Genomic DNA, 19,157 nt, shown 5'->3' on the forward strand with positions numbered 1-19,157 from the left:
ACTTGAAATATAAAAGCAGAACATGTAAAACCTGTATCTGATTGCTTAATGTATTAGAGGAGGAAGAGGAGAGAGGGAAGAAGGCTAGAATTTAGAAGTCAAAACTTCAAAAAATGTTAAAAATTAAAAAAAGAAATGAATATAAAATTAGGACAAAATCAGCAGAATATATTAACTGCATTTGGTTCTCAATGCCAGTGGCTCAAGCCAAACCATCAACACCTCCTCCTACTTCCTTCTTCAAACTTTCAAGAATAATAAGTTTCAAGGTCAGCCCATTCCTAGCTCTTCTACTCACTTTTCTCTAGATTCTAAGGGAAAAAGACAAGGTGGATAACTGGTTTGTCCCTCATCTGACCCCTCCAAAACAGTATATTTTGATATTTGGCTAAGCCTGCCATTGGCCTCTCAAATAGCAAAGATATAATAAGAAATCTGCCTAAACTGACCTAATGGCCTATGAATTGAAATTCCAGTGGATTAGAAACTGAATAAAACAGGTCCCAGATCAGAAGCTGGAAAGAACAATTTAATCTCCTTAAGTAACAACAATCTCTAATATCTGACACTGACACCAAGAGAAGAGAAATTTCCAAGTCCCCTATAGGGTATGTCGTGCCATTTTTCCATTGATTTCAAGCCAGGGTTCTGATTCTCCTACAAAACCCCTTTTCAGAAATCTTCACTTTAACTCACTGCTTATTTATTTGCATTTCTCTGTTTCTCTCTCTCTCTCTCTCTCTCTCTCTCTCTCTCTCTCTCTCTCTCTCTCTCTCTCTCTCTCTCTCTCTCCTTATCTTTATTCTACTCTAGTTGCTATAATACCTTCTTCCTTTTCCACCTGTCAGAATTGCTATTGAAAATTTAGGAATCACTACCCTCACCCTCCTCCATAGGAAAGGAAATGGAACTATTAATCCCACTATCAGGGCAGAAAGGATTATGGAATCCTTCATCTTGCTGGGACTGTTAGAGGGACAATGTGTTTCCAAAGATGTGAATTAAAATTCAGAATTTATTTTCTCATTTAACAGAAAATGTTTCCTATTGGCTAAAGCATTTCCTTTTGGGTTAAAAAACTTTTGTAGTCTGACCTAGGAACTAACTATGTATAGCACTGTTTTTTGAGAAAAATATGTTCCTAATTTTAAACAAGTAACTTAGAGGCTAACTTTAGAAACCCAAGCTGTTAATAGGGACTCTAGGTATTTGAGATAATTACAAATAGCTCATCCCTCTGTAATTCTCATTGTCTCTATTAAAGTCATCAGATACAGAGCTAGAAAACTCAGAAGCTATCTAATCCAAACCCATTATTTTACAGATGAGGAAACTGAGGTCTAGGGAACTTGTGTGTCCAAGATCATGTAGGCATTATCAGAGGTGGGACTCTGACTCCAGGATCAGTGCTCTTTATGCTTTCCAAGGTGTGTGTTGAAAGTATTCTTGTGAATGAAGCTGTCACTAATTTTTAAGGGACTCTGGCAACTTAGAGGATGGTTAGTAGAGGAGCAGCATGGGACAGGGTAGGATTATATGACTCCATTTCTAAGACCATATATATCTCATATTGAGCTTCCTCAAATAGGGGCTGGGGTGTTACAACAAGATTAGCAGGAATCAATTTTCATTGTATTGTATTCCATACTACTGCATTGAAACTTAGCTTACATTAGAGAGAGGGACAGAAGCAGAGACAGAGAGACAGAAAGATAAAGATCAGAGGCATAGAGACAGATCAATAGACACAATCAAATAAAGTATTTAAATTAAATAACCCTTGGGATCCCTTTCAGCTCTATATTTATGATCATATGATCTATCTGATAGACATAGAGGCAAAGAAGACCTATCAAATCAATTACTTAGTGAAATTAAGTGTTCACTATGTTCCAGACAATGTGTTCCATGCTGGAGATATAAAGAGAAGCAAAAATATTCCTATCTTCAACGAATTCACATTCTAAATGGAATACAAAAAAAAGTGCATAAAAATGTGTATGTACATATATGTATCTATTATATAGTATTATATGCTATGTTATCTCTACATTTATAGCAGTGAAAAATGGGAATTAATCACAGACTCTCAGGAGGAATAAAGGTGCTATTTGGAGGAGGAGGAGGTAGCCCTGGAATCTGGGAAAGGCCTCCTATGTTAGTAGGATTTGAACTTGACAAAAGGCAAGAGGTAGCTTTGAAGAGAAAAAGAGTGCTCCAGGCATGGGAGACAGTCTGTGAAGGACACAAAGACCAGAGATGGAGTCTTCAGAGAAAGGCCAGTGTCATTGTCTTGTTGACTACCTGCACAGTCTAAGTCTTTCTTCCATCTGTGGCATGCAAGTCCAAATCAATGCTTATGCCTTGGAGCCATCATCATTTAAGGACCTGACTCTTGTTTTCACCTAAGAGATTTTAAAGGGAATGAATTTCCATCTTGCTCTCACATCCTTCTTCACTTCTTTGGATTCTTTGGAGGGAAAATAAAAAGCAGATCCATGTTTCTAATTAGTTTTCCTGTTCCTGGAACCTGGAATGTTTTTGGGTTTTTTTTTTTAGGTTTTTGCAAGGCAAATGGGGTTAAGTGGCTTGCCCAAGGCCACACAGCTAGGTAATTATTAAGTGTCTGAGATCAGATTTGAACCCAGGTACTCTTGACTCCAGGGTTGGTGCTTTATCCACTACGCCACCTAGCCGCCCCATGGAACCTGGAATGTTGCATGGAAAAGGTAATTCTAATCCTCAGCAGACAGACAGGAAATGTTCATTAAAAGAGAAATCTTCACAAGGGCTTCCCCATCTAGGGTCCTCAGTGAGTCACAAATGGGACACATAGCCTGGAGCCCAGGATCCTGAAGCAGGTGAGTGAAAGAAGGGAGTAAAGTCTCCCACTGAGAGACAAAATTGAAAACCCCAACCAATCATCAGAATGATTGATAAACACCATGCCAATCATCCAGATGTTTCCAAGGATCAAATTTAGGGACTAATTCCTATTGGCTCTGAATGGCTTGTGAGTTACCAAGCAGTGATCTGTATAATGTTCCTAACATATGGTGCTGAGGAGAGATTTACTAAGACATCAAGTTTAACTGAAACCTTGCCTGAGTGGTTTATTACCTCTAGGCCACAAGCCAGCCTGAATTGGTTCCTCTGTGAGCTGGAGAGGCTGCCTACCTATGGTCAGAAAGAAATGGTAAAGACCTTATGGGAGGAAGCTTCTGATTTCCTGAGAATGAAATCATTCTTAGTGTTACTCACATTCAAAACCCTAGAGTAATAGTTGACTTTGACATAATGGCTAGAAAAGAACCTGAAATTAGTCAATCATGAGTTCAAATCTTGCCTAAGGCACTAGCTTGGAACCTGGTGTATACCTGAGTTTCCTACTTCCCAAGGATAAAAGGTAAAATATTTTCAAAATATCACAATGTTTGGCACATACCAAGGGCTCAAATGCTTCTTCTCTAGTTTCTCTGCCATCTCCTTTTCCTCCTATATACTCACCCAATGCTGTTTTGACTTCTACATTATTTTTTATATTTATTTCCTCTGTTTGTTCCCATTGCTACTCTCCTAGTTCAGGGTCCCTTTTCCTAACCTAGAATATTGTAATAGATAGTCCAAAACACACTGCACCTTCCTGCCTCAAGTGTCTTCATTTACACCATTCCACATGGCTGAGTTGTCTTTCTCTGACACATTCTTGTTGATTCCTACTTTTCCTTCAAGCTCAGACTCAGATGCCACCTCCTTCATGAAGCCTTCCTTGATCCTTTCACCTCAGTGCCAATCTTTTCTTCCTCATAATTCATACTGGATCTTGTTTGTAGCTCTTATAAACATTTAGCATGTTTTATAGCTATTTATGCACAACTTTTATATTCCTACTATAATAAAAGCTCATTTATGTTTCTTGTTATCCCTCATCTAGTATTGATGAGTAGACCCTACCAGATAATAGTAAAAGAAGCATAATTACCAGTTAGAATTTAGATACAGGATTGTCCTAGATGATCTATGTGAGCTTCTTTATGGGGAAAATGTAGCTAGATAGAAAAAGATCTGGGGTTTTAGTGACCTCATGCTCTAAATGAATCTAAATGATCCAGCAGCCAGGAAAATCAATGCAGATTCAGATAGTATGAAGAGCATTATCATGCCAAAACTTTGGGAAGGGATAATTCTGCCATATTCTGTCTTGGTCAGACTATTTATCTAGAGTCTTGTGTTTGGGTCTGGGTGTCACGATTTAAAAAGAATCCTCATAAGTTGCAGAGTATCCATAAGAGGGCAATCAAAATGGTAAAGGGATATTAGAACCAGTGGGAAGAATTTGGGCAGGTAACCTTGAAGAAAAAGTTTGATAGGGACATAGTACTTGTCTTCAAGTATTTGAAGGATTGTCATGGAAGGAGGATTAGGTTTGTTTACTTTGACCTGAGGAGGCAAAATTAGGGACAGTGGACATTTCAAAAAAAAAAAAACCAAATTTTATCCAGATGTCAGAAAAACCTTCCTAATAATTAGAGGTGTCCTAAAATAGAATGAACTGTCTTGAGAAGAATTGAGTTGTCTCTGGCTAGAGGTGCTCATGCAAACTCTGGATGACCTACCACTCTTTAATCAGGATATGGTTGGATTATAGATGGCCATTTGGTCTCTTATTATAACTCTGAAATCTTGTGAAGTTCTCAAGCTCTCTGATAAATTTCATTTGCCATGATGATCCTCTTGTGTGAGAAACACTGATGTCTTGGCATTATCTTTTGTTGCCCAGTTTTTTTTAGCTAGAGAAACATTGTGATGTAGTGAAAAGAGCACTGAATGTGGATTCAGAAGGCTTGAGTTTAGATCACGATTGTGTCACCTACTAGTGTGCAACCCTCAGAAAAATCACTTCTCCCTTCTCTGTGTTCACCTTTAATATGAACAGATTGAGGGAACTTAACAATTCTGGTATTCTGAGGATCCTGCTTATCATCCTTAGGGTTTCTAATCATATTGGCAAATTATCCTGGGACATGTCTCATCTATGATAAAGGTTAAACTGAATCTAAAAGAAATGAAGCAATATAAGACATTTTGGTGGGTGGTAGACCTTTAGAAACCATTGACTTTGGTCTTTGATTCATTAGTTTTCTCCCCCTATTCATAAATATTATGGTGGAAAAGAATTTTTCTGTATTATCACACTTCTTGGATGAGGTTATTGGAGCAAATAACATTAAAAGGTTTTATAGGAAACTTGACTACTTCTTTAAAACTCTGGAAATTAAGTATTCACAACAGTGTTTGCTGCAAATTAGCTATTTGTCCAAAGATACTTAAAAAAAACAAACAAAACAAAACCTGTATCTGAATATGGCAGGAAAAAAGCCATTCCCAGGAAATGATAAAAAGAATAAGCCTAAAAAGATTAAAATTTCCACAACACTTTAGGTCACTGGAAAAATAAAATGTAGTTGTTAGGTATGGGAACAGTGTTCTCAAATATAAGTAACTATGCCCACTAATTTTTCTGTGTAAATGGTGGTTTATTTTGGAGATTCAATGGAAGCTGAGAATTCCATTCATTCAATCCAATCGATTTTTAAGCATCGTGCTATGAATGCGAACATATCAGACACTTCGTCTATAACTTTAACACTGGGTTTGCCAGCTGCACGGCCTGCCTTTGTATCAACACGAATGAGCAGAGGGTTAGTCTGCTTTCTGCTTTGACCCACAATGTATTGTAGGGTTGCAATGAACTTCAGGGAGTGAAGGGGTGCCACACGGTGATCGTGATCTGCAGTGAGAAGTAACATGGATGGATACTGTACTCCATCCCCTTCAGGTAACCTGATGTTATGTAATGGCGAATACTTGCTAAGCCATTCAAAGTGTTCTTTTTTGTCAGAGCAACCATAATCAGTAGTCCAGGCCCGGCCAATGGTATATTTATGGAACTTGAGCATGTCCATTACTCCAACTTGGGCAATGACACAACCGAAAAGGTCAGGGCGTTGATTAGCACAAGCCGTCACTAAAAGTCCTCCATTTGAGCCTCCATTAATTGTCAGTCTCTTTGGTGAAGTGTAACCTTTCTTTATGAGATATTCAGCAGCACATTGAAAGTCATCAAAACAGTTTTGCTTTTTGCCCAGCATACCACTTTTATGCCAGGTCTCTCCATATTCTCCCCCTCCTCTGATGTTAGCGATTGCTAGCACACCACCCATGTGCCTCACAAAAATAAGCCTGGATACGCTGTAACTTGGTGTGATCGATATATTGAAGCCCCCATAGCCGTACATGAAGGCAGGATGAGAACCATCTAATTTAATTCCTTTCTTATGCACAATGAACATGGGGATCTTTGTGCCATCTCTGCTGGGGTAGAACACCTGGATGGTTTGGTAATCAGAAGAATCGATTCCTTTCACAGTCACTTCTCGGAAAACCTTGGGTTCTAACTCATCTTTGGTAAGATCACAGTGATAAATAATACCTGGAGATAAGAAGGAAGTAAACTGATAGAAGATCTCAGTGTCTTTCTTTTGGCCACTATATCCCACGATGCTCCCGACTTCTAATGGAAACGTCTTGAGGAGTGAACCCGTGGCAAGATCGTGCAGCTGGAGGATGTTTTTTACATCATGGAGATAGCACAACACTAAAAGATTGGTCCTAACACAAGCTACCCATTCAAGGACATCCTTTTCATGCTCAGGAATAAGCACTTGCCACTTTGATTCATCTGGATCTTTTAAGTCAATGTTGATTAGCTGATAGTTAGGAGAATGGAGATTTGTCTTGAAGGTGAAAACTGTCCCTTCATTTGTCACATAATCATATTTTCCTTCAAAGTTGTCTATCAGCTTCACCCAGTTTAAAAGTCCTCTGATGCCATTGGTTTCCTGCTGGAGATCACAATACCAGAGTCTGTTAACTGCATCACATCCTTGTCTTATTGATAACAGGACATAGCGACCATTATCAGATAACTCAGCTCCACCCATCCACTTTGGTTCATCAGGAAATTCAGCACACGTAACATCCTCTGCTTGATCAGTCCCCAAAATATGGTAGAACAGCTTTTGGTGAAGGTTTGCGGACATCTCAGAGCCATCACTTTTCCCATCCTCTTTGGGGTAGTAGTTGTAGAATATCCCCTTTCCATCATGGGTCCAAGCCATGCAGCTGAACTTGACTCTTTCTAGAACATCTGGAAGATCCTTGGGTCCATCAACTTTCATAAATTTGATGGTTGCCCAGTCCGAACCACTGGAACTCAGACCATAGGCGAAATACTCACCGTCTTCACTGAAGGCATAGCCACGAAGAGCCACAGTGCCATCCTCAGAAAGCTTGTTGGGGTCAAGGAATACCCTGGCTTCCTCTTCTAAGGAATCTTGGGCATACAGGACTCGTTGTTTCTGCTGCGCCGTGTTATAGAAATGGAAATACCTTTTCCCTTTCTTGAAGTGGCAGCTGTACTTGGGGTAGTCGTATAATTCCGTCATTCGGTCCTTGTATAAGTCTCGAACGGGGCTCTGCTCAAGAAAGGGCACCGTGAGCTTGTTTTGGGCTTCCACAAAAGCTTTGGTCAGTTCACTGTCCGGGTCTTCGAGCCACACGTAGGGGTCACAGATCTTAGACCCGTGGTAATCTTGGACCGCGGTCTCGTCGCGGAACACTTCGGGGTACTGGAAAGACAGCATGGCTGGGTCAGGGGTGGACAGTCCAGGCCCTCCCTGGGGATCTGGGGAGCTGGAGTGCCGGAGGGGCGGCGGTGGAGGAGGCAACGGGCGCAGCACTGGGAGGCGGGAGGCTTCCTGGCACGGGTCAGTTCTGGGAGGCCCGGAGTGGACGGAGCGAGCGAGGCAGCGATCGATCAGGAGTCGGTGGGCTGCGAGCGATCAGGAGTCGGTGGGCTGCGAGCGATCAGGAGTCGGTGCGCTGTCAAAGCGGGGAGCAGCGGGCGGAGCAGGTTCTTCCCCTTTCGCTATTGCAGGGCTCGCCCAGCCGGAGTGACCGTCTCATAGTCCTCTGACTGCTCAAGTGAATTTTCTCTCTGTGATTTACTTGGGTGGCCAAGGCGGAGATTGTTTTTTTTTTGGGGGGGGGGGGCGGGTTAAGGATCTTTTTTCTGCAGAGGTAGTAGGATGACCGTTAGCAATGCCTGACCGCCATGCTTAAAAGTGGCCAACGGCCGGGGCCAACTATTGAGCAGTCTGGGTTGGATCCATCACCTTGGAAACATGAACCCCAACAGTCCGGTGCAGACACCTCACAAAGGCCAATGATGCGTAGTCTTCATCCCTGAAATTCCATGGTTTGGGGGTGACTGGGTGACACAGTGGATAGAGCACAAGCTCTTGGAGGCAGGAGGACCTGAGTTCAATTCCGCCTCAGACACTCAATAATGACCTAGCTGTGTGGTCTTGGGCAAGCCACTTAACCCCATTGCCTTGCAAAAACTAATAAATAAATAAATTCTATGGTTTTGAAAGTAACAACATATAGCTTCTGAATATTTCTCTTGGTAGATGGAAATTTTACTTTTTTTTTTCTCAAAAACTCCTTCCCAGGAATCTTTTTTTTTTACTATCCCATAACATTCATTTACAAAAAAAAAAATTCTTACTGATTAAATGCCAGAATTGAAAGAGACTTTAAAATTTAAGTACTACAATTCCCTGCCTTTACATAGGAGGAAAGTGAGGTTGCCCAGGGTCCCATAAATAGGGAGTAGCAGAACAACTTCAAGAGCTCTGAAATCTTTTTCCTGTAGTCAAAAGTCCTGAATGAATTTTAAAAATTATGGCAAGAGAAAACCTTTTAAAGGAAAATGGCTGAGGGATAGGTTTTCTTTACACCCAATTTCATTGGTGTGTTGTTTAGCTTGGCAAAGATCCTAGAGAGGTTTGCCATTTCCATCTCTGGTTTATTTTTACAGATGAGGAAATTGAGGCAAACAAGATTGACTCGACTAGTGACACACAACTAGTAAGCGTCTGAAGCTGGATTTGAAATCAGATCTTTGACAGCAATCCAGCACTCTCTAACTGCCCAATTCATTGTTTACAGGTTAGTAATAATTTTCTGTCTCTGTTTCTGCTTTTGGTTCCTTCTGACACATTCAACACTGCTCCCTCAATACCCTCAAAAGTGTATTCTCTTAGGAGCAGCTAGGTGGTGCAGTGGATAGAGCATCGGCCCTGGAGTCAGGAGTACCTGAGTTCAAATCGACCCCAGACACTTAATAATTACCTAGCTGTATGTCCTTGGGCAAGCCACTTAACCCCATTGCCTTGCAAAAAAAAAAAAGTGTATTCTATTGAACGTTTAATTTTTTCTGTTTAGCAGATGTCTTTCAATTTTTTTTCCCTCAAGAATTACATGTAGGTCTGAAGCTTTAAAATACATATATGGTAATTCTAATGTATTTCATGGTAAAGAGATTGCTATGAAAAAATAAACTTAACAGATTTTTTCCCTTTTTTTTATTTTATCCATTTGTGATCCTCCTTTCGCCTTTATCTTTGAATACACTCAGGATAGCTTTGCTTAGCTGGATATCTCAAAAAGCCTTCTTTTAAGTTTCTTTTTCCTTCCATTGATTTTTACCAATTTACAAGATTATTTTGCTATTTTTCCAATAAGATTTTACAAACAAGCTTGCATTCTGAACCAGTGTTTCCTTGGACTAACATCTATCTGCTTGGCTAGTAAATCAAGTATTTGTTGACAGTTTTTTAGACTTTTAATTTATATCTTTTTGTAATGTATAGTGACTTTTTTTTAAAAATTTATTTTTAATATTCATTAAATTTTTTTGAATTACAAATTATCTTCCTTCCTCCAGCCCCCATTCATTGTGAAGGCAAGCAATATATCATTTATACATATGAAATCATGCAAAATATTTCCATATTGGCCATGTTTCTTGTAAAAGTTAAGAAAAATAAATAAATTGAAATATATATATATTTCAATTTGTACTAAATTCTTTTTCTAGTGGTAGATAACAATTTTTCATCAGAAGTCCTTTGGAATTGTCTTGGATAAGCGTATTGATTAGAGTCACTAAGTCTAGTTGATGACCATTGCACTATTGTGGTTACTGTGTACAATGATCACTTGGTTCATATAACTCTTGTCAAGTTTCTTTCTGAAACTATCCTTCTTGTCATTTCTTTATAGCACAATCACATTCCATTAAAATCATATGCCATAATTTGTTCAACCATTCTCTAATTGAAGGGCATGTCCTTAATTTCCAATTCTTTGCCATTACAAAAAGAGCTGCTATATTTTTGGTCCTTTCCTCTTTTTCTTTTATCTCTTTGGGATATAAACTTAGTAGTGGTATTGCTGGATAAAAAGGCATTCATAGTTTTATAGTCTTTGGGAATAAATCCAAATTGCTTTTCAGAATGGTTGAACCAATTCAGAATTCCACAATATTAGGGTCCCTATTTTCTATATTTCCTCCTCCTACATTGCCTTCTTTTTTTCTGTCATATCAGTCAATCTGATAGATATAAGGAGGTACCTTAGCACTGTTTTAATTTACATTTCTCTAATTAACATTGATTTAAAGCAATTTTTGACTACAATTTTGATTTTATAAGTTTGAGTCAGTTCTTGATATATTTGAGAAATGAAGCTTTTATCAAGAAATTTGCTGTAAACTTTTTCCTTCTCCTGCTTTTCTTTTAATTTTGGCAAACTTGGTTTTATTTATTTGTGCCTGAAAGAATTTGGATGCCTTGCTTTTTAGTGCATATATTAAGTATTGATATTACTTCTTTGTTTATGGTATCTTTTAGCAAAATGTAATTTCCCTGATAATCTATTTAAATTGGGTCTATTTTTATTTTTGCTTTGTCTGAGAACATGATTTCTATGCTACTTTTTAAAAATAAAAACTTCAGCTGAAGTATATTTTGGCTCTGTGTCTTATAAAGAACACAAAGTATTGTTGGATTGTGGTTTCTAATCCATTCTGCTATTTGCTTCCATTTTAATTTTTAATTATGATTATTAACTGTGTTTTCCCCTCCACATTATTTTCTTTGATTTATCCTTCTCTTTCTCTTTGTGCTTTTCCCTCCCTCAAAAGTCTATTTTTTGTTTAATCTGCCCTCCCTTTTATCACCCCACCCCTCCTTGTAGACTTCTCCTACTTTTATTAGGTAAGATATGTAATGTACCACCTCAGAGTGTATGTGTTTGTATGTGTTTGTGTTTGTGTATATGTATCCACAAACACATGCATCTCTCTCTGACATCTATCTGTTCTTTTCTTTGAACCAAGTCCTATGAGAGATATTCAAGTGTTATCTGCTACCACTGCCCTCCATTATAAAGTTCTTCCTTTCATGCCTTTTTTATGAGATAATTTTTGCCTTTCTTTCTCTCTTTGCTCTTCTCCTAATGTATCTTTCTCACTTTCATTGTTTTGAGATCATCTCAATATAATTGATTCATACCTGTATACTCCATGAATATGACTTCTGAAGTGCCCTAAAATGATTATTATTAGGAGTTACATGTATCATCTTCCTATAACAGAATTTGAAGTTTGACTTTATTATTCTCTTATGGTTTCTCTTTCATCTTTATCTATAAACTATAAACTATATCTATAAACTATAAAGTTCTCTTGAGTCTTATATTTGAATATTAGATTTTCTATTCAGTTCTGGTCTTTTCAACAAGAATTCTGGAAAGTTCTCTATTTCATTAAATTTCTTTTCCTCAAGTCCCCTCCATCCCCCCTCCCCCAAGGATTATACTCAGGAATATATTTAGCTGGATGGATGATTTTTCTTAATTGTAACACTAGATACTTTGCCTTCTGTAATCTGACCCTAACTGTGTCTCCATGATTTTTTGAATGGACTCTTTCTAAATTAATTGTAACATTTTCTTCTTGACCTGTCAAGCTTCCAGGTGACTCTGAGGGGTTGGTGGAAAGTCTCTTCTTCATTGATATTGGCTTAAGTCCCAACTGATTGTCTTGTCTTTGTTAGGGACTTTTGACAAGCATTCAATTCTATTTAAATGCTTAATATTGGATAACTCTTTGCAAAAGGCTATTTACTTCAAAGCTATAACAAAAACAAAGTACAAAGGCTTCCTCTTCCCCCTCTCCCTTTTTACTATCTCAATCATGGGGAGAGAAGACTCAATTTTAGTTCAGTTTGTGTCTAGTGTCAATTCTACCAAGTTCACATCCAGAAGCAGCATTGCTGTTGAGTGAATCCTTGTCTTAGCTACCATTGAGCTAGGGAATTCCAAAAATCACTTTGGAAAATCACTCCTTATTTTTCAAGGCATGGGTTCTATGCTAGCTGCAAAACAAATTCTGATGTGATGGGATATTGAGGATAACCTCTAGACATTTTGAACTCACAAGGTCACGGGTCTCTTCTCCCTTCACCAGGTGCTCTCCTAAGAACTCTGGGGCAAATGAGAGGAAGTTAAAACAGAACAGACTTTTTTTTAATGAATCTAGCCAATAAAAGAGGATCCTCTTCATTTCATGGTTACCTGACTAGAACTCATAGGTCTTCCACTTGTAGAAATATCATTAGAGAAGGTCTGCATATACATATACATACATACATATATGTGTGTGTGTATGAATATATATACATATATATATATATATATATATATACGTGAAAACTCAATCAAGCTACATCATTTTAACTTCTATAGGAAATTATCATAATCCGTTTCTATGCCCTTTCTTTCTTCCATTTTCCATTTGGAGGTATTAGTAACTCTTTAAATAGGTCAGATTGGAGTTGATTCACTTGAATGGCATAAAACTTTTTCTCTTTTTTTCTTCCTTTATGGTTTGTATTTTATCTCCTTGTATTAAATAGTCAATGATATGACTGAAGATAGCATTTTCAGGAATGATTTCCATTTCAGTAATGTTTCTTTTCTTAATGTTCAATTATGGATATCCTGCCATGTTAAATTCAACATTCCTCAAACTGAGCTCATTATCTTTTCCTTGAAACTCTCCCCTCTTCCTAATATTTCTTTTTCTGTAAAAGTCACCACCAAAGCACTCAAATTTTTGACTTCAGAGTCATCCTCCATTCCTTTCTCTTTCTTTCCCTCCATATTCATTCTATTGCCAAACATTGTTATTTTTAACTTTCATATTGTCTCATGTATATCTCCTTCTTTCATATCACTTAGATATCATCTGATAGAGAACCTATGAACCCATGTTGAATAATTGCTATCCCCTGGTGGTTGGTTTCCTATCTCAAGTCTCTTCCCACTCCATTCTGTCCTTCACTAATATGGTCAAGTGTCTTCCCAAAGAACAAGTCTTCCCATGTCATATTCTTTCTTCTAACCTGATTCACTGAATTTCCTATTTTCTTAAGTATCCATTACAAAATTCCATTTGACTTTTAAATTCTTTTACAACCTGTCCCTTTCCTACCTTTTTGGTCTTCTTATAGCCTGCTCCCCTCCCACATCCTCTATAATCAATGATGTGACCTTCTTGCTATACCTCTCATGAGGGGAAGGGAAAGTAACAAGCAACTTATATGGTGCTAATTCTTGCTGCTGTACATTGTGCTAAGCATTTTGAAAGTGTTTTATTTTATTTATTTTATTTTATTTATTTATTTATTTTTATTTCATCCTCAATCAAAAACCCTGTAAGGGAAGTATTGTTATTATCCCCATTTTATAGTTAAGGAAACTAAAGGTAACAGAGGTTAAGTGGCCAGCCTAGTATACAGCTGAAAGGAGTTTGAAGTTAGGTTTGAACCTATATCTCCCTGACTGCAGGCCCAGGATTCTCTACACTAGACTACCAACTGCCTAAGACACATAGCATAGTCTTATCAGCTCTGTGCATTTTCACATTTTCACATACATTCCTCCATGTTTACAATTCTGTATCTCCTTAGCCTCTATTCTCTGGGCTTTCATGTCTTATTTCAAGTCTCTGTAAAAATTCTGCCAGAAGTCATTCTCTTTTTTTGTATTTTCAGTACGTAGCACATAGCTTGATGGTGCAGTGGATAGAGCACGAGTGTTGGAGTCAAGAGGACAAGAATCCACTTGACTCTTATTAGCTGTGTGACCCTGGGCTAGTCACTTAACCCTGATTCCTTCTCATTCAGGGCCATCTCAAGCCATCTTGATTCATCTCTGGCCACTGGACCTATATGGCTCTGGAGGAGAAAATGAGGCTGGTGACTTAGCACATCCACCCCTCACTCAAATCCAGTTCATATGCTTGTCATGGCATCAGCTCCCTGATGTTGAAGTCTTTGAAAATGAAGGATAAAACACCATCACATTGCCTGGCACACAGTAGGTTCTTAAGAAAAAGCTTATTGACTTGACTGACAGTTGTACCTGTAATTGATTTAATTTTTAATGTTATTTGGGTTTGTCAAATCCAATACTCCCCACTTATATTCTCAATTAAAGTATCCATTAGATATGTTTTCTGTATACTTGTTGAACTATAAAATTTATTCCTGAACAGATTTTCCAATGTATATGTCATTCTCTTTACTTATTCCTACTGTTAACTTAAAATCACTGGGAATCAAAGAATGTTATTTAATTTGAAGAATTTTATTGAGGTTTTCACAGAATATTTTTCTATTTATTCATCCTCTGTGATTGATGGTACATAATCTGCAATTATCTTTATGGTAGTCTTTCTTGCAAATACTTATCATTAGAGCTTCAGTATGAGATAACAAATGTCTCATGAAATGATACTTATTATTATCATTCACCTAATGATAAAAATAATCTTTTCCAACTCCTGCATTTATCTAAGGAGATTATATGTGTGATCATTCCATTTAATTAAATCTTTCTTTAATTTTCTGGATTTATTTACATTGAGAATGCTAAGACAGTTATGATTTAGTTGTCTGTCTTTAATAATTCAACAAGTATTATGGGTAATTTTTTTTGTTCTTGCAAGGCAATGGTGTTAAGTGAATTGCCCAAGGTCACACAGCTAAGTAAGTATTAAATGTCTAAGGCTACATTTGAACTCAGATCCTCCTGAATCCAGGGCCAGTACTTTACCCACTGTACCACCTAGCTGCTCCCCTTGAGGATCTATTTTGTTTCATTGGTTTCCAAGGCAAGGACCTCATTATCAATTCGGTAGTTTAATATTATTGATTCTTTTCATATTTCAAGAAATTTATAAGATTACTCAAGGAAATCAGAACCAAGGAATAAAATATAGATTTGTAGAATCTTTAGGATTCCATCAGACATGAATAACTGATTTAATTCACCCATAAATGTAGTTGTTAAAGTTCAAAAGCTGGCACCTAAAAAAGAAAATATTGTCAGTAACCAACTAGAGACATATTATTTAGAAAAGAATAAGTCAGAATTTTCCAGTATTACTCACCCTCAATGAGAATTGAATTGAAAGCTTGAAGTATGAAATACAGAAATGTAAAAAAAAAATAGTTTGTCTCAGAAAATAATGTTTTCCCAGAAAATCTGGTCATAAAGTGAAAAAGGGAATCAAAGGAGTTTTAAAAAAAGAATTCCAAATATTTCTAGTTGTTATATACTGAAATGGGGAGGAAAAAAAATAGAAATTCTATCTTGTTTAAGATTAAAAAACATTGGGGTGGCTAGGTGGCATAGTAGATAAAGCACCAGCCTTGGATTCAGGAGTATCTGGGTTCAAATCTGGTCTCAGACACTTAATAATTACCTAGCTGCGTGGCCTTGGGCAAGCCACTTAACCCCATTTACCTTGAAAAAACCTAAAAAAAACATTAATTGGAATAATATTTCTTGTTGATGGGTAGGTAAAGTCAATATTTTGTTTAAAACAAAAATTTAACCTAACTAGCCTATTTATTTAATACCATCCCAATTAAATTACTAAAAAAAATTCTCATTGTGCTATGAAAAATAATAGCAAAAATCATTTGGAAGAAAAAAATGCTTGGAAATGAATTTCAAAGAAACTAGGGAAGAATACAAAGGAAGGAGGTTCAGCAGTATTAGACTTTATGCCATAATATAAGGGGAGATAATTCTTAAAATATAAAATAATTTTGATTATTTAAAAATTAAAATTTTTTTTGTTTAAATAAAACCAATTTACCCAAGAATAGAAGGAAAGCAGAAAATTTGGAGAAAAAACTTTCATACACAATTTCTCAGATAGGATGTGATTGTGTTAGAATTTGCTGTGATAATAATAATAATAATAGTAATGATAATAATAATGTTTGTCCTTCATTTTTGAGGAAGGTGGTGAGCTAGTTCATTTTTTTTAGGTTTTTGCAAATGGGGTCAAGTGGCTTGCTCAAGGCCACGCAGCTAGATAATTATTAAGTGTCTGAGACCAGATTTGAACTCAGACTCCAGGGCTGGTGCTTTATCCACTGCACCACCTAACCTCCCCCAGAACTAGTTGATTTAGAAAAAAATGTGGAAAGACTTGGACCTATGAAGGAAAATCCTAACCACCTTCAGAGAAAGAGATAAGTAGAAATATGCTTAGTATGATCCTAGATAGATATGTATGAGTGTGTATATATGTGTGTGTGTGTGTGTGTGTGTGTGTGTGTGTGATGCATATGAATATATAATTTTTTTTAATTTTAATTGAAGCTTTATTAGGGTGGTGAAGGAAGTAAAGAAAAGCTGGGTAGCTTGGAAAATAATGTATTTATTATATATATGTTTTCTAGAAATGGAATTTTATTGTTTTATTTTGAATCTTCTCATGTTCTACTGTGTACATGGCAATGTTCTTTTTTTTTCCTTCTTTTGTATTAAGTTTAAAATTGATAAAAATTAAAACTTTTTTAAAAAGACAAGAAGTGCCTAAAGAAACAGTTTCCTGCAGTTGTTTACCTTACTTTAAGAAGGAAAAAAGGGAAAGGAAGGAACTTTGTATTTCCAGAAATTGGGGTATCCAAGTGATAGTTATTTAAATATAGAGGTAAGGTCGGGTAGGAGAGTAAATTTCAAGAATCAGTTCTATATGTGCATGTCCCAGAAATATACAAAATGTTTGTGACAGAAGAAATTGGGGGAGAGAGGTTAAAAAGGAGAAATTTCTGAGCTAGATGGTGAGATCTACAAAGTGATTACCTCAATCAAAGCAAAATTTGTGAAGATTGAATAAAACATTTGGTGGGGGCAAGGCTCAATAATTTAGGTTTGATAAGTGAGAGGGTAGAGGAAGAAGAAAGGTAGAGACTGGAAGAAGAATGTGCTAAGCAACATAAATATCTAGTAATGAGTTCTTTGGTGCTAATTTTTAAAAGAAAACAGAAGAAATCTTACAACATAATTTGATGGAGAAAAACAAAAATATTAATAATTGTGAATCTGAATATGTTGAACTCAAGTTGGAAGAGGATGCTAGAATGGATTCAAAAGTAAAATCTGACAATTTTCCTTGTACAAAAAAATACACTTAACTCATAAAGATTTTTACAGAGTTAAAATAAGACACTGGAATAGAATTTATTATTCCTCAGCTGAATCTAAAAAAGCAAGAGTGTCGATTGTGATGATAAGTAAGCAAATAACAAAATTAGATATTGTCCATATGTGTAAAGATACTATAAATTATGAAACAATCTCAATTTTAACTTTATATGCACTAAAGAGTTCTACTTAAGATAATAAAAATACATTGAGTAACTGAAAATTAAACTATGATACACATTTTGGTCTTTAAGGCAATTATAAAATTTTTTTTTAGAAAAATGAGAGTAGACCTAAATCATTGAATATTTACTGTTTATTGCTCACTCATAACAATATAGCAAAAAAGAACAATGCTATCCAAATTGTATTACAGATTTAGGGCTAAATCAGTAGAATTCTTTATAGATTTAAATGAACAGAAAATTTTTCTTTTACTGAAGTAGAAATAAAAGAATATCAAATCTGATTATCAAATGTTGTAATAAAAAATTAGTAAAGGTGGTTACTAGATTTCAGGATATTCTATAAAGCAGAAGTTATCAAATAGATTTAATAAATAATACCTAACTGAAATGTACATAGGAAGTGAGTGCATAATAAATTACAGCATACAAACTGCTAATTTAGGGATTCCTGATTTAAGAAGAATAGTTGGAAAACTGGAGAATAGTCTGGAATAAAATACTTAGATCAGTTTTATACCATGTATCACATTATTTCTAAAAGATCAAGTGTGTTAAATATAAAGTCACTTCATTATAAAAAAAAATGGGGCCAAGTGGAAAGTTAAAGAGGAAGTACTCATAACCAGACAGGAAAAAAGAAATCAGAAAAAAATGACAAATTCAATTTTTTTTCATTTTTTTTCTGTAAGGCAAATGGGGTTAAGTAGCTTGCCCAAGGCCACACAGCTAGGTAATTATTAAGTGTCTGAGGTTGGATTTGAACCCAGGTACTCTTGACCCCAGGGCCGGTGCTCTATCCATTGTGCCACCTGGCTGCCCTGACAAATTCAATTTTATAAAAATAATAAACTTTTGAACAGACACAAGAAATATAACTAGATTCAGATGTCATGGATAGTAGGTCCTTTTGCATAATTCTCACATAATAGTTTTCTTTATGAAATTTTAAAGGAATTGAGAGAAATATACAAAATTAGGAACTTTCCTAAAACAAAAGTGAGTGATGATTATAAATAGTTCTGAACAAAAGAAATACAAACTACTAATAACTTCTCTGGAAGATATTCAAAATCACTGACAATCAGCGACAAGCAAATTAAAACAATTCTGATCCATCATCTCACATCTATCATTGAGCTAGCAAATATGGTAAAATATGGGAAAATGTATTTTTGGAAGAGCTATGATAAGAAATTCTAATCACTACTAGAGGAGCTGAGAATGTATCTAATGGTTCTGGAATATAATTTGGAATTATGAAAGAAAAGTAATGAAATTATTCATACCCTTTGTCCCAGGGAGTCTATACCTCCAAGGGTGTTATTAACTACCAGAAAAGACTTATATGTATAAAAATATTCATGAAAACATTATTTGTGATAACAAAAAATCTGGAAACAAAATATGTGCTTAATGATAGAATGACTAAACAAGTTATAGCATAAAATTTGGAGGGGTCAAGGAGAGAGAGAGAAAGAGACACAGAGG

At 36.2% G+C, this 19,157-nt stretch overlaps 1 pseudogene; it reads right to left on the reverse strand.

Annotated features, from left to right (window-relative positions):
* Positions 1-5,513: 5,513 nt before the first annotated feature.
* Positions 5,514-8,257, reverse strand: LOC141508255 (prolyl endopeptidase pseudogene; annotated as a pseudogene).
* Positions 8,258-19,157: the final 10,900 nt, after the last annotated feature.

Source organism: Macrotis lagotis, chromosome 1 (genome assembly GCF_037893015.1).
Source record: "Macrotis lagotis isolate mMagLag1 chromosome 1, bilby.v1.9.chrom.fasta, whole genome shotgun sequence".
In the NCBI taxonomy this organism is placed as follows: Eukaryota; Metazoa; Chordata; class Mammalia; order Peramelemorphia; family Peramelidae; genus Macrotis; species Macrotis lagotis.